Source organism: Phyllostomus discolor, chromosome 6 (genome assembly GCF_004126475.2).
Source record: "Phyllostomus discolor isolate MPI-MPIP mPhyDis1 chromosome 6, mPhyDis1.pri.v3, whole genome shotgun sequence".
NCBI lineage: Eukaryota > Metazoa > Chordata > Mammalia > Chiroptera > Phyllostomidae > Phyllostomus > Phyllostomus discolor.
The window spans coordinates 78,010,542-78,022,699 of NC_040908.2; the positions used below are offsets into that span (position 1 = coordinate 78,010,542).

The 12,158-nt window shown below is 41.3% G+C and overlaps 1 non-coding gene across 1 annotated transcript; it reads left to right on the plus strand.

Annotated features, from left to right (window-relative positions):
* The first annotated feature begins 9,812 nt into the window (after positions 1-9,812).
* Positions 9,813-9,919, plus strand: LOC114501065. Its single transcript, XR_003684839.1, has one exon. It is a non-coding gene; the product is annotated as a U6 spliceosomal RNA (small nuclear RNA).
* Positions 9,920-12,158: the final 2,239 nt, after the last annotated feature.

Consider the following 12,158-nt stretch of genomic DNA (forward strand, 5'->3'; position numbering starts at 1 on the left):
GAGGGATACACACAGAGGTAGTGTTCCCCCACTGGAACTATGGTCATCAGCTAAGACATCACCAGAGCAACTGGGGAACCAAGTGATACCTGGAGAAGGGAGAAGAGTTGGGCCATGATGGAGCCTTATCCAGATAGTCTCCAGACTGGTCAGATAGTTGGGCTGTGTGTAAAACCAGGCACTTGTTAAAAACAGTGGATGCAAACAAGAGGAATTTACTCAAAAAACAACAACAAAAAAAGGCCATCAGCCGCTGTTTAAGGAACTCTCAATGCAGCTAGGCCAGAGAAGAGAAAAATGGAAGGGTGCAATTTCCTCCAAATCAGGGCACCTCACAGACTGACCAAAGTGGGGCAGCAGGGGCTCAGAGGGGTAGCAGTCCTCAGAGAAACTTTGACAGTGTGCAGCATACAGGCCAGCAAAGAGGGAGGAGGTGGGATGTGAGTTGCTCCTAATCAGGGTACCTTATAGGCCCTAATTACAATATGGTGGATTAAAGGTGCCAGGCCATTCAGATGGACAGTGAGGGCCCATCAGTGCTCTAAAGTCCTGGGTTGGAAACTGGGCACTTGTGAATATTGCAACCCAGACCTAAGACCTAACCCCATCCTCACAAAATTGCAGGAAAGGAATAAATGCAGTTCAGCCCTGCTCTGCCTGCAGCATCCAGGAAGAATAGCAGAACTCGCTTAGAGGGTTCTGCTATTATAAATTCAGCAGGAAGCTTCTTTTTTAAATTTTCCCAAGCCTGAGACAATAAGATCTGGAACTATGAAAGAACCAAAAACAGATCCAGAGAGGGATCATGAGGCTAAAGCCAATTACTGAGACACTGACACAAATCTCACTCTGCTATCCTATACAACTTCCATTTTATTGTTTATTTTTATTATTACATATTATTTTTATTATTATTTGATATATTATTACATATATTTAGTTATTATTCTATATTTCTCTTCTGTCTAATTTTCTGTTTTGTTTGTTTAATTACATTGTTTGATTAGTTTTCCTTGTTCTCTCATGCATATTGCACTATATTTTTTCTTTTTCCACTTCATTCATATTTCAATAACATACTAATCTTGGTCTTTCATTTCCTATTACTCAGATCATATATTTCTTGTCATATTATTGTTGTTCCAGTAGTATTGTAAATAATTGCTGTTCCATATTATTGTAAATTCTACACTGCACCTCTCCCTGTTCTTGGCCATTTCACTATCTTCCTGAGCTTTATTACGGTTGTGGTTAATTCTGTTCTCTCATACACTATGCCTAGTTTCTATCCTTTACTCCCATGATATCTCACCATCTAACCTTGCAAAAGCACTCTGTTTTCTGGATTCAGCTCACATTCCTTCTTCCCTCTAATAGGAGCCTTTTTCACCTTTATAAAAACTGGCTAGTTAGGTGAAATATCATGGTTATCACTGTACTTCTCCAAAGGATTTCCTATCTATTCTCTACTTTGTAGTACTTTAAATCCCATAGAATACTCTCCCACTGTCTTAATCTATTTTGCCTTTGCCCTGCCACCTTATCACAAGATAAGGTGGGAGCTGTGAACACAAGTAAACCCACTGGGGGAGAGAACCCACCAACAAAGGAACCACCAACAGGTAAAAACCCTAGTATAACAAGAGAGCCCACACAAACAGAAGAAAGAGCAATCTTAGAAAATATAGAGATCAAAGAGACCACACCACTGAATCCGATAGAACCTCTACCATAGAAGTTTAACCTAAAAATACAGCTAGCAGAGCAGAGCATCAGGAAACAACAAACAAACAGGAGTCACCTAAAATGGGGGGAAAAAAGAAAGAACCTGCAATCAAAAGGAATTCAAGACTCCCCACTAAAAAAGCTAAATGAAATGGAGGCAAGCAAACTATGAGATATAGAATTCAAAAGAATGGTTATTATTCTACAAGAAACTGAGTGAGAAACACAACAGGATGAAAAGGGAAATAGAAACTATAAACAAGAAGCAGGAAGAAATGAAGAATACAATGTCTGAAATAAAAAAACACAGTAGGGGTAGTGTTTTTACTAGGAGGAATTACAAGCAGGCTGGATGAAGCAGAGGAAAGAATTAATAACCTGGAAGATAAAGTAGAAAGAAACACCCAGGTAGCACTGCCAAATAAAAAAAGACTGCAAAATATGAAGATAACTTAAGGCAACTCCAAGACAACATGAAATAATACAACATTCAAATCATAGGAATACTAAAAGGAGAGAAAAGGAACAAGGGATAGAAACTCTGTTTGAAAAAATAGGGGGACTTCCGGCAAGACGGAGGAATAGGTAGATGCACCGTGCTGTTGGGAATAAGGAAATTAAGAACTAAATTTCCTCTAATAGACAAGAACCACATTGTAGCTAAAAGGAAATGATAAGGAAGACACAGGGCAGTTAAGCAAACATCCTGTGTCTAGCAGATGCTCTCCCCTAAGTAGGCTACATAAGCAGTGCTTTGTAGTTTTTAATGAGAAAATAGAAAACTAGCTAGCTAGAGCCAGGAGATTACTAGGTTAATGAACAAACAGCCTGCCTTCCCACCTTATGCAAAAATGCTTGGTTTGAAATTCCCGCGCGCAGTCTCTGTAAGCGAATTGCTAACTGCCACGTCTGCTCCTGTATAACGCTTGCTTGCCTGCCCCTATATAAGAAAGTAGTTGTATGCGCTCACGGCGGCTCTTGTTTGCAGCTCCTTGTGGGCACTGTGTCGCTGGACACTTTGAGAGTTCACCCCTGCGCAGGTTAAACTTGGCCAATAAAATAACATCTTTGAACCCCTGAAAGTCTTCCATATTGGTTCTCGTATGTGCTGGATGCTACACGTGCCTCCTCGCACAACCAAGATAAGAACAGCGATTTGCAGACAGAATATCACTCAGAACTCACAGAGGATTTATCTGAATGGAAGTCGGACAGCCAAGAAGTTGAAGTGGACCCGTACATCCAGGCTGGTAAGAGACGACGAGCCGGGCGGGCGCAGGGCGGGCACAGGGCTGGCGCAGGGCTGGCGCGGGTCAGCAGCGCGCAGAGGTCGGGGAAAATTTGGCACGAAATCGGCGCGACAGCCATCCGGGGCGCAGGAACGTAGCTGTGATCCCTGAGTACGCAAGCTGCTAATGGCAGACCCAGTGGGGTGGCGATTGTGGACCCGGGCAAAGCTCGTGGCCCAGGATCCCAAGGAAGGGCCTGAGCCCAGGAGAACGGAACTACCACCATTGTTCCCTCCCGCCCCCGCCCCCACCCCCACATATAACGTCACAATCTAGCGACTGGGGTGCCCAGCCCTGGTGAACACCTAAGGCTCCGCCCCCCACCGTAACAAGAGCGACCAGACTGGAAGAAAAAAAAAAGGAGAGACAGGGAAAGACATAAGACATGTTTCCTACAGAACAGATCAGTCCCCCAGGACTCATCCTTTTGAGCGACCAAGAAATAGCCAATCTATCAGATACACAGTTCAAAACACTGGTGATCAGAAAGCTCATGGAATTGGTTGATTTGGGGTGCAATTTAAATGAAAGGATGCAGGTTACCATAAAAGAAATGCAGGAAGATACGCGGAGGAGAGCCAATAGTGAAAGGAAGGAATCTGAGTCTCAAAACAATACAGTGGACCAGAAGGAAGATAGAATCAACCAAGCAGGAAAGCATGATGAAATAAGAATTCAAAAAATTGAGGAAAAGCTTAAGAGCATCCAGGACACCTTTAAATGTTCCAACATCCGAATTATAAGGGTACCAGAATGGGAAGGAGAAAAGCAACAGATTGAGCACGTATTTGAACAAATAATAAAGGAGAACTCCCCCAGTCTGGCAAAGGGAACAGTCTTCCAAGAAATCTAAGAAGCTCAGAGAGCCCCAAAGAAGTTGGACCCAAGAAGAAACACACCAAGGCACATCATAATTACATTAGCCAAGGTAAAAACGAAGGAGAGAATCCTAGAAGCAGCAAGAGTTAAGGGGACAGTAACCTACAAAGGAGTTCCCATCAGACTGTCAGCTGATTTCTCCAAAGAGACCTTACAGGCAAGAAGGGGCTGGAAAGAAATATTCCAAGTCATGAAAGACAAGGACCTACATCCCAGATTGCTCTATCCAGCAAAGCTCTCATTTAGAATGGAAGGGAAGATAAAGTGCTTTTCAGATAAGGTCAAGTTAAAGGAGTTCATCATCACCAAGCCCTTATTTTATGAAATGCTAAAGGGACTTATCTAAGTAAAGAAGATAAAGAAAAGACATGTATAGTAAAAAGGACAGCAAACTCACAATTATTAACAACCACACCTAAAGCGAAACCAAAAGAAACTAAGTAAACAACTAGAACAAGAACAGAACCACAGAAATGGAGGGCACATGGAGGCTGAGCAGCAGGGGGGTGGGAGGAGGAGAGAGGGGGAAAAGGTATAGAGAATAAGTAGCATAGAATGTAGATTGAAAATAGATAGGGGGAGGGCAAGAATAGTACGGGAAATGTAGAAGCTAAAGAACTCATAAGTATGACACATGGACATGAACTAAAGGGGGGAACGTGTGTGGGAGAGGGGGTACAGGGTGGAGGGGAGAGAGGGGGGGAAATGGGACAACTGTAATAGCACAATCAATACAATACATTTTAAAAAAGAAAAAAATAATGACAGAAACTTTCCAAATCTGGATAGGGGGAAAACCATGAAAGTTCAAGAAGCACTGAGGGACCCAATCAAGATGAATCCAAAGAATCCCACTCCAAGACTCATCATAATTAAAATGCTAATTTTTAAAAGACAAAGAGAGAATCTTAAAAGCAGCAAGAGAGAAAAAAGAATTAACATACAAAGGGGCTCTGATAAGGCTAGCAGTGGATTTCTCAACAGACACACATCAGGACAGGAGAGAATGGCAAAAGTATTCCAAGTAATGAAAAGCAAAGGCCTGAAACCAAGACTACTCTACTCAGAAAGTCTCTCAATTAAAATGGAAGGTGAAATGAGTTTCCCATACAAAAGAAGGATGAAAGAAGACACCTCCACCAAACCAGCACTGTGAGATATGCTAAAGGGACTGCTATAAGAAGAGGAAGAAAAGAGTAAGAGAGAGAGGAAAACAGGTACAAAGGGTGAAAATGAATAAATGCCTATTAATAATAACCTTAAATATTAATGGATTAAATGTTCCAATCAAAAGGCACAGGGTAGCTGAATGGATAAGAGACTGTGACCCACACATATGCTGTCTACAAGAGACCTGCCTAAGAAAAAAAGACCTACACAGAGTGAAAGTGAAAGGCTGGGGGAAAAAATCCAAGCAAATGGGTAGTAAAAAAAGCTGGAGTAGCAATACTTATAAGAGACAAAATAGACTTCAAAACAAAAGTCATAAAAAAGAGGCACCAAAGGACACTTTATAACACTTGAGGGAAGAATCCATAAAGAAGACATAAACATTGTAAACACATATCCACACAACCTAGGAGCACCCAAATATATAAGGAAAATCTCAGAGGATTTCAAGACAGATACAGACAGCAACACACTTACTAGGGGATTTTAGCATTCCACTGTCAAAATTGGATAGATCTTCCAAACAAAATATCAACAAGGATATTGTGGCATTGAACAGTGCCCAAGATCAAGTGGACTTAACAAATATACATATAGAACCTTTCATCCAAAGAAGTAAAGTATGCACTTTTTTTCAAATGCACATGGAAAAATTTGAAAGATAGACCACATGATAGGACACAAAACAACAACAAATTCAAGAAAACTGAAATCATATCAAGCATTTTCTCTGACCACAAGGGACTGAAACTAGAAAACAACCTCAAGGAGAAAACATTCAAATTAGTGGAGACTGAATAGCATGCTATTAAACAATGAGTAGGTTAACAATGGGATCGATTAAAAAAAATTAAAAAGTTCCTGGAAATAAGTGAAAATGAACTCAAAACAACACAAAATTTATGGGACACAGTGAAGGCAGTCCTGAGAGGGAAGTTCATATTGATACAAGCCCACCTAAAAAAGATAGAAACGGGAGATCTAAGATGGCATCGGAGTAGGAAGGAGCAGATTTGGCTTTCCTCTGCTCAGGGGAGAAAATCCTGACCAATCTATGGAGTAGAAAGGCAAGCAACCAACATATTTCAGCATTTTTGAAAACAGAGGACCAAGGATTGTGGCAGAACCAAAAGAACAAAGAACGGATCCTAAGGGGAGTGCTGCAACAAGGTAGGGTCCCAGAACAAGCATGTGGTCCTGGGGCTGCAGCCCCAGGCCCGGGGGCCACGGCTGGGTTTACCATAGGGTTAGTGGGAGAGAGCTAGATCAACGGCTCCCTCCCCAGCTGAGCAAGGTCTGAGCGGCTCTGGGAGGAATCCAGGTGCTGGCAAACACACTGGGGTGGTGAGCAGCAGAGGCGGTGCTCTGGAGGCAGTGGACACCAGAGCCAAGTCGCGCAGCGGACCCGGACTCCCGCGGTCACCGTTCTGGCTGGAGCTTTGGCGGTGAGAGAAGCCAAGCCACTGTGGGCAGCGGCGGGCTCGATCGGGAGGAATTTCTCAAGAGGAAGGAGTGAATAGACACAGACACTGTTTGGGGAATTCTCCTAAAGTGATTAGTGGCTCTAGCCTGTCTGCTCCCCAGCAGTGAGAGCACAGGCACCCACTCTCGGGAGCACCGGTCGCACCGGCCGGCTGACAGGCCGGACCTGCAGCGGACAGGCTGCGCATGCTGGCCAGGGCACCGGCGTAGGGGAGGTGCCTGCAAGGAGAGCATCCCCGCACACCAACCCACAGCAGTAACCCTGGGGAAAGACCTGATTCCCACACCCAGGACCCAAAGCTGAGGAGCCAGTGCCAACTCCATGGGCCAGGGAAGAAAAGCCGAACAAATCATACTTCAGTCTGCCTCAACCAGCAAGAGCAGAAAAACTGGTTTGGCCACTTTGAAATCAAGAGACTTTTTAATTTGATTCTATTTTTTTAACAATTTTTAATTTTTTCACTTTTATTGTTTTTATTCTCTTTTCATTTCTTTTTCCTCTCTTACCTGATTTCTTGCTTTATTCCTTCCTCCTTCCTGTCCTCCAATTTTATCTCTTCTTCCTGCCTTCGTCTGCCTTTTCTATTCTTTACTTTTTTAAATTTTTTCCTAAATACCTACAAGTGAGACAAAATCCTGGATCAGTGAAAACAACAAAGTTGAACCCAAAGAAGGGGCATCACAACAGCTGGGACAGTGAGATAAATGTCACTCTGCTATTACAGAGAACCTGCAAGTTATTGCATATTTGTATTATTATTATTTTTCCAGTGTTCTTACATCTTTTTTTTAACAGTATTTTTATATCCCTCTTATTTGTATAGCCTGCTTTGCTAGGCTGGTTTTATTCTATGACCTGACAGCTTTCCCCTGATATCTCTTTCTATACTGTATTAATAATCTACTGTCCATTAACTCACCGGTGTCCCATCAGGATACTACTAGATGTTCTGTACTCCCTCTCCATGTTACCTAGATCTCATAGACTCTGCCATATGAATGTTCCCATAACATTATTGTAAATAACTGCTGGTCCATGCAATTGTAATTACTTCACAACACCCTCCCCCCAGATCTTAGCCCATTTAAAAGTTTCCTGAACTCTATTACTGTAGTGGTTAACTCTATTCTCTCACACACTACACCTATTTACTATCCTTTACTCTCACCTTACGCCAGAATCTGACCGCCCACAACCTCTCTGCTTTATAGATCCAACTCACAATCCTTCCTCCCCCAACAAGAGTCTTATCTTCTTTCCATCCTTTCTAAAAATCAGCTAGCTGGGTGGAAGACCATGGTTAACACTATACATAGTGAAAGGATCTCCTATATCTTCCCTACTTGCTACTATTGTAAATAGCACAGAATTCTCTGTTGCTGTCTTAAACCATTTTGCCTTCCCCTCCAACTGATGCCAAAAAGAATAGGTGGAGGAGGTGAACACCAGGATACCCACTGGAAGAGGAAACCCAACAACAAAGGAACCACTAACAGATAACAGCAGAAGAAGGTGAAGGAGGGAGTAGTAACCACACAAACCTCAATCCAGGACTTATCTGGAAATACAACTAAACAGTAGAGACAGTACCCAATACAAACAACTGAACAAGATTTCTTTAAACCTTGTACACAAAGAAGATCCAGCTTCAACACAACCTGCCCTCACCAGCACAGCAAAATACAGAAGGTGGTGGACAGAGTGACCCACATTTAACCAGCTGGCGGGAAGGAACCACCAAAGAAAGACTCAACAATGATCAAAACCTAAAGGCAAACACAAAACCAACTTAAACGACAGCCCAAGACCAGCGAGCTTGGGGGGGGTCAAGGAAACAGCACCACTGAAACTCACTGCTACTCTACTAAACAAGTTCACATCATAAACCCAGGGAGCCAGAACAGATCAATATAAGAAGCTGAGGCTAACAAGAAGAGTCTCACAAACAATGGGAAGAAAAAGAAATAATCCCCAAATGAAAGGAAAGGAGGAAGCCTCAAAAAGAATGCTAAATGAAACAGAGGCAATTCAACTATCAGATATTGAATTCAAAGCAGTGATTGTCAGGAAGCTCAATGAGCTCACAATGAGCTATGAGAGTCTACAGGAAAGCTACAATTAACTCAATGAAAACTACATCAGCATAAAAAAGGAAAAAGAAACTCTCAACAAGGACCAAGAGGAAATGAAGAATACAATTTCTGAACTGAAGAACACAGTAGAAGGAATGAAAAGCAGGATCGATGAAGCAGAAGATCGGATCAGTGAGCTAGAGGACAAAATAGAAAAAAACACCCAGAAAGAGCAAGAAAAGGAAAACAGGCTCAGAAAAAATGAAGAGGGATTAAGAGAAATGCAAGACAATATGAAACATAATAATATCCGCATAATAGGGATACCAGAAGGAGAAGAAGAAGAGCAAGGGATAGAAAACCTAGTTGAATAAGTGATGATGGAAAACCTCCCTAATTTGATGAGAGAAAAAGTCACACAAATCCAGGAAACACAGAAAGTCCCAAACAAGAGGAACCCAAAGAGGCCCACCTCAAGACACATCATAATTAAAATGGCAAAATTTCAAGACAAACAGAGAATCCTAAAGGCAGCAAGGGAGAAACAGGAAGTAACATACAAGGGAGCCTCAATAAGGCTAACAGCTCACTTCTCAATGGAAACACTCCAAGCCAGAAGAGAATGGCAAGAAATAATCCAAGTAATGAGAACCAGAGGCCTGCAACCATGACTACTTTACCCAGCAAGGCTCTCAATTAAGATAGAAGGCCAAATAAGAAGCTTCTCAGACAAAAGAAGTCTAAAAGAATACACCTCCACTAAACCAGCTCTGCAAGAGATGCTGAAGGGACTGCTTTAAGGAAAGAAAGGAAAAGAGAGAGTCAGAGAGGATCACGTGTACATAAAAGGCAATGAATAAGTACCTATCAATAATAACCTTAAACGTAAATGGACTAAACGCTCCAATCAAAAGACATAGAATAGCTGATTGGATAAGAAAACATGACCCACACATATGCTGTCTACAAGAGACCCACCTCAGGATAAAAGATCTGCACAGGTTGAAAGTGAAGGGCTGGAAACAAATTTTCCAAGCAAATGGACAGGAAAAAAAAGGCGGGGTAGCAATACTCATATCTGACAAAATAGACTTCCAAAGAAGGTCCATAAAGAGAGACCCAGAAGGTCATTTCATAATACGCAAGGGGAGAATTCACCAAGAAGACATAAATATTGTAAATATATATGCACCCGTGCTCGCTTCGGCAGCACATATACTAAAATTGGAACAATACAGAGAAGATTAGCATGGCCCCTGCACAAGGATGACACGCAAATTCGTGAAGCGTTCCATATTTTTGATGATGGAAAACTTCCCTAATTTGATGAGACAAAAAGTCACACAAATACAGGAAACACAGAGAGTCCCAATCAAGAGGAACCCAAGGAGGCCCACCTCAAGACACATCATAATTAAAATGGCAAAATTTCAAGACAAAGAGAGAATCTTAAAGGCAGCAAGGGAGAAGAAGGAAGTAACATACAAGGGGGCCCCAATAAGGCTAACAGCTGACTTCTCAATGGAAACACTCCAAGCCAGAAGAGAATGGCAAGAAATAATCCAAGTAATGAGAACCAGAGGCCTGCAACCACGACTACTTTACCCAGCAAGGCTCTCAATTAAGATAGAAGGCCAAATAAGAAGCTTCTCAGACAAAGAAGTCTAAAAGAATACACCTCCACTAAACCAGCTCTGCAAGAGATGCTGAAGGGACTGCTTTAAGGAAAGAAAGGAAAAGAGAGAGTGAGAGAGGATCACACGTACATAAGAGGCAATGAATAAGTACCTATCAATAATAACCTTAAACGTAAATGGACTAAACGCTCCAATCAAAAGACATAGAATAGCTGATTGGATAAGAAAACATGACCCACACATATGCTGTCTACAAGAGACACACCTCAGGATAAAAGATCTGCACAGGTTGAAAGTGAAGGGCTGGAAACAAATTTTCCAAGCAAATGGACAGGAGAAAAAAGCCGGGGTAGCAATACTCATATCTGACAAAATAGACTTCCAAAGAAGATCCATAAAGAGAGACCCAGAAGGTCATTTCATAATACTCAAGGGAAGAATTCACCAAGACATAAACATAGTAAATATATAAGCACCCAACATAGGAGCACCTAAATACATAAAGAAAATCTTAGAGGACTTCAAGAAAGATATGGACAGCAACACAATTATTGTGGGGGATTTTAACACCCCTCTATCAAAAATGGACAGATCTTCCAAACAAAACATCAACAAAGATATTGTGGCATTGAACAATACCCTAGACGAGCTGGGCTTTACTGATATTTACAGAACCCTCCATCCCAAAGAAGCTAAATACACATTTTTTTCAAATGTACATGGAATATTTTCAAAGATGGACCACATGATAGGACACAAAACAAGCCTCAACAATTTCAAAAAAATTGAAATCATACCAAGCAATTTCTCGGATCACAAGGGACTGAAACTAGAAACCAACCACAAGGAAAAAAACCCAAAACACTCAAATTCATGGAGATTAAACAGCATGCTATTAAACAATGAATGGGTCCAAAATGATATTAGGGAAGAAATCAAACGGTTTTTGGAAACAAATGAAAACAAACTCACAACAACCCAAAACTTATGGGACACAGCCAAGGCAGTCCTGAGAGGGAAGATCATAGCGATACAGGCCCACCTAAAAAAGTTAGAAACATTTCAAACAAACAACCAACCCTACATCTACAAGAACTCGAGGAACAACAACAAAGACAGCCCAGAGCAAGCAGAAGGAAGGAAATAACCAAGATCAGAGCAGAATTAAATGACATAGAGACTAAAAGCACAATTCTAAAGATCAATGAATCCAAGAGCTGGTTCTTTGAAAAGATAAACAAAATCGACAAGCCTTTAAGCAGACTCATCAAGAAAAAAAGAGAGAAAACCCAAATAAACACAATCAGAAATGAAAGAGGAGAGATTACAACAGATACCACAGAAATACAAAGGATTGTAACAAATTACTACAAAGAGCTGTATGCCAAGAAATTTGAAAACCTAGATGAAATGGACAAATTTCTAGAAAAATATAACCTTCCAAAACTCAATAAAATGGAAGCAGAAAGCCTCAACAAACCAATAACAGCAAAAGAAATCGAAACAGTAATCCAAAAACTCCCAACACACAAAAGCCCTGGACCAGATGGTTTCACAGGAGAATTCTACAAAGCATTTAAGGAAGAACTAACACCTATCCTTCACAGACTATTTCAAAAAATCCAAAAAGATGGAAGACTACCAAACTCTTTTTATGAGGCCAACATCATCTTAATCCCAAAACCAGATAAAGACACAACAAAGAAAGAAAACTACAGGCCAATATCGCTGATGAACATTGACGCTAAAATCCTCAACAAGATACTGGCAAACCACATCCAACAGTACATTAAGAAGATCATACACCATGACCAAGTTGGATTCATTCCAGGTATGCAAGGATGGTACAATATACGCAAATCAGTAAATGTAATACATCACATAAACAAAAGCAAAGACAAAA